Below are 4,876 nucleotides of genomic sequence, written 5' to 3' on the forward strand. Positions count from 1 at the left end.
GAAAGGGAATCCACAGCCTGACCTCCAAACCAAATACCTGAAGACTCAATGTATGTTGCCCAGTTACCCGCCTGCACCCCAGGGACCAATCTAAAACGGCGCAAACAAAGCTAGCAGGCAGCATGAAGCCAGATTCTCCATGCCCTGGTTGTTTTTACACCCATTACAGAAGTAACACATATGCCCCAAAATAACAGCTTCACTAAACCACAGCATCAGGAGCTGTAATTTGTCTTTAAAAATACATTTGAAACAAAAGAAACAGTATTTCCTATTATGTGCCCTTTTGAAGAACCAGATTTGTTTCTGTAGAAAACGGAATATGGAAGAATACCCAAGGCTGCACTAAGATTTCAAGCAGAACCAAACACACTAATGCGGATTTCAGTCCGCAGCATTTACAAATGCGATTGCCAGAAAGATTTCTGGTTCTTAAAACCTGCCTGTCATCCAGAGGTGATGGGTCTTTCTGCCCCAGTTAAAACATACATAGTTCATTTCAAAGAGGGCTGTGGGCTGTGAAACCAGGAGCTCTTAACTCTGTGACGAAAGATTGAAGTTCTTCATTGGATGCCATAATCACTCAACAGTGCTAAGTTTTTCTGAGGAGATACAAAATGTAGCCTCTCATAATCATGATAGTTCACTCATAAGGACCCATGATTGGTGATCTGGGAAAGTAAATAAATGTCTCAATGTCAAAAATATATATTTATCACTCACACTCAGTTACACATCCTAATAGTAAAAAGGCAGAACAGGGACTAGTCATGATAGCTAGTAACTGGAATTCACATCAGAACTTAAACTTTAACAGATAGTTTCTTCTTATCCTCCTCACTAAGTCACCTCTCAGATGTGCTAACAAATACCAAAATTACCCAGTGTGGATTGCGTTTCTCTGTTGGAGGACGTCATCAAGAGGATATGACCACAGGTTGACCTGAAAGCTGGACCTGGGGAATCCGAGCAGAGGCACCTTACCCACTCTCCTGTCTTGGAATGTACATTCTGCCCACTGTTCCTGTACTAGGAGCCACTTCAGTGATGCAGCCTTGAGAGAGTAATGCATTGTTGAGACCACCTGCATTGTATACGTGACTGAACCCCGTTAAGGCCTCTATATAAACTTTTAGGCTTCTGGCAGGTGGGTACAGTGACCAACTTATCCTGCAGCTCCCCAAGACAAGCCTCATATGTAAGTTCCCTTGCTTATTAAAACTGCCACCTACCAATCTGGAGTGGTCCGCCTCTTTCTTTGGTCTCTCCTTGCCCTCCTTGTATGGTGGTCAGTTTCGAATTTCACCTGGGGAACTCTCCAAGTTTCGACCCAACATTCACTTATCTCCACCAAACCAGCCGCTCCCCAGCCATGGTCCTAATGATGATTAAAGTCCAATTAGCTGAATGAGAGAGAAGCAGGAACCCTACAATATCCAGAGACCTGAAATTTCCTGTGAAAAAGTGCAAAGGAACCGCATCTTAATTATCCATGCCCTGATCCATCCCTACCCTCCCCAATCCTGCCTGACCTGGCAGAGTTCCTACTTTAATCCTGCCCAGGGAAGCTGCTTGCTGGAAAGGCCAGTGCAGTGCAGAAACACAGGCACAGTTCCCATCAGAAAAACGATCATGATGAGAACCTCATCTCTGGACATGTTGCTTATGGTACTCCAGGCAGTCCATTTCCTTTGTCCCACAGACAACATGGTAGGTGGGTGGGTGCCGAGTGCAGTACCACTGGTAAGAGTCAGAGTGGCCTTCCCATTGTCTGAAAGCAAAGCAAATGCCTTAGAAAGAAAGCACAGTACCTTTCTATACTCTTTAAGCTTCGGATACTGCAGAAATGGAACCAGCTGCTTCTAATGGAGACTTCGGCTAATTTGATTCTAAACAATTCGCCGTTTGCTGGCCATCTCATTGTTGTGCCCCAGCCCTAGCCAACATCTTACCTGAACACACACACACCGTTTCTTTTATTCTGTCTATCTCCAAATGTTTAAGCCGGATGAAAGTGAGCTGGCTAGAGCCAGGACAGCCAAAGCTGTCACGGAGCTTTCTGCCCCTGACATATAAGTCAGCCCAATTGCCGTAGCCAAGTAGCAGTCATTTGTCTTTTCCCTCATCTCCTCAGAGCAGAGGCTGACGTTCAGGGTGGCTTTAGAATATGGACAGGGGTCTCCACAGCCTGGAAAAGACATCTGATGCCTTCCCCTCCCCTCCGCCAAACTGTGCTCGGCAGTCCTGACTCCTCTAAGGCTTGAACGTGGGTCTCCAGAGGTGAAAGGAGCATGGATTAGCCCACCGCGCTGCCTTGCCCACAGCATAGTATAATATTAATTAGTCACCTTCCTTATTATTCAGTCAAAATATGCCAGACTGAAATAAATTACATTCTTAGCACATATTTCACACCCCTGGATCAAGTCTTACAAGGGTTTTCTTTTATTATTTATAAGATCATGTGCTGTCTTCCTGCAGAAAATGAGATGGTCTGCATGAGGAAAAAGGTAAAAGAAATGCAGAGAAATGAAACAATCAGATATTCCCTAATGATATTTAAAAATAGAAAATTTGCTACTGTTACATACAGGATGTTCCATCTTTTGAGATTTAATGGCTCTCTTGTGGTTTAATGGAGAATTACTTTCAGTAATTGATTATTAAAATTTAAAATTGCTAACCATCTTCATTATTAGATGAGCGAACATGTTATCCTTGTAATTAAAAAACCCACTTTCATCCTGTTGACAGAGCGGGCAGACTGTCTCCGCACTCAGAGTTGATGGTTTCAGGCTTCTTGTTTGACAAAAATAGCCAGCCAGTCATTTGATGATGAAAATGCAGAACATCCACAGAGACTGAGCAGAAAATATAATGAACAAAAAATAAAATAATAAAAAGCCCTACAAGCTAATTAAAGTTTTCAGTCCCGACTCATTAAATGCTCTGCATCACTTACGTGATATTTCAATGCGCTGTGCTCAGGTACCATGGGGCACTGTCACGTTATGCCAGCCTCCCTCAACGTGCCTTCAGAAAGCATCACAATCTTGCCTCCTCCCTCTGCAGCAGCGCCTGGCCTTTCGCAGTTCACCTCAAGATGTTACCATTACAAATTGTTGGTTTCGGCAACACACTACACAAAGGGGTACTGGAAAACTCCAGCGTGATTTCCTGCTCTCTCCAGTGTGTTTAGGATGTTTCTGGACTGGCATGGAGAGCTCCAAGGCTTAAGTACCTTGCTGAGTCAAACAGTGGTACTTCAAAATCCCTTATGAAGTCCCACATCCTGAGAAAGAGAGCTGTATCAGTCAGTTATCCATCCACACGCTGGGGGGGGGGGGGGGGGGGGAATTTCCCTTGATGGGAGCTTGCGTTTCCTCCAATGTCTTCATCGTGTTAGAGTGTTCATTTTGTGAAGGCAGCACTCAGTGATTTCCAAAAGGAAATTTTATAACTGTCAATGAAAAGAGCCTATCAAAGAGGACATTTTTCACAACTCAAGTACTAGACAGATGTCAGCCTTCAGAGAGGAAAATCCAGCAGACTTGAGAAGCACAAATATGAGTAAAGCAAAGATTTTTGAACATGAAGATTTATTTTAAAACCAAGGAGAGCCATCTGAATATCAGCATTCCTATAAAGTCTCAGTTATTTAGCTCATAACTGCCTGCTCAAATGTCAGTTTTTAAATCAATGATTTGCCAATATTTTCTTAACATTCAGACCCTCAAAGATGTCCTGTCCGCCTCATCCCAGCCAGCCTTGATTATTCTTTCATGCAAATCACCACCTTACCCTTTGTCCACACTCACAGACTATGATATCACAGGACAATATTTAGATTGTGCTGTAAGGCTATCATCATTGTCATTGTGTTTGTCTTACCAATTAGATTCTATGATCCTCACGAGTAAGAGCTATTTCTTTTGCCATTTCTTTTGCTATTACCTACATAGCCTTTTACCTGATGTCAAATTCAGCAGACATCAGGTCTACCACCCATCTTATTTGCTTTCTGGAATGGAAAGTTTGACAAGAAGCTGAGATCTTCTATACTAATTAAATATAATCTTGAATTTAGGACCCATACAGAGTAGATCAGCCTTTTTCAACTACAGAACAAGTTTCTCCATTATCCCAAGGATGGCACATAGCTAATTGCATTCTAGACTCTTATGAGATAAGTAAATTCATTACATACAATAAGCATTAGGGCTTAATTCTCGAAACTTCCTGAGAAGGGCTGGTCTAGATTGGCCTTTCAGATTATATTCAACAATCTCACAAAGTAATTAACAAATAAGAAAATCCCTTCCCTCTTCTGTAGTCTTTTTGCCTTTGGTAATGTAACAACATTTCCCCTGGAATATATAGCACCAACCAATTTTTATGGCCATCTCAAGTCACCCCATCATAAACATTTTCGTATATCCAACACCACAGCACCTTACCTGTGCTAATGACACACACTTCCATCCCTTATCAGGTACCACTATTAAGTTATATGCATGCAGATAGCATACTTTACATTTTAATATCTTTCTACCTCTCTCAGCACATAGTACCTAGCTTTTAAAGTGTAAGAGATTACAGTACACATTAACTGAATAAATGAATGAATGAATGAATAAATAAATGAAATCAAGAGAATGGGCTAGTCCTGGGGGTTTTTTTTTTCCATTTCTCAATCTCCTTTCTTTCTTTCTTTTTTTTTTTTTTTTGAGGAAGATTAGCCCTAAGCTAACTACTGCCAGTCCTCCTCTTTTTTGCTGAGAAAGCCTGGCCCTGAGCTAACATCCGTGCCCATCTTCCTCTACTTTATATGTGGGACGCCTACCACAGCATGGCCTGCCAAGCGGCGCCATGTCGG

At 42.2% G+C, this 4,876-nt stretch overlaps 1 non-coding gene across 1 annotated transcript; it reads left to right on the forward strand.

Annotated features, from left to right (window-relative positions):
- Positions 1–491: 491 nt before the first annotated feature.
- LOC123285401 (small nucleolar RNA SNORA25) lies at positions 492–618 on the forward strand. The gene has a single exon (XR_006527148.1). It is a non-coding gene; the product is annotated as a small nucleolar RNA SNORA25 (small nucleolar RNA).
- Positions 619–4,876: the final 4,258 nt, after the last annotated feature.

This window comes from Equus asinus, chromosome 4 (genome assembly GCF_041296235.1).
Source record: "Equus asinus isolate D_3611 breed Donkey chromosome 4, EquAss-T2T_v2, whole genome shotgun sequence".
Classification (NCBI taxonomy): Eukaryota; Metazoa; Chordata; class Mammalia; order Perissodactyla; family Equidae; genus Equus; species Equus asinus.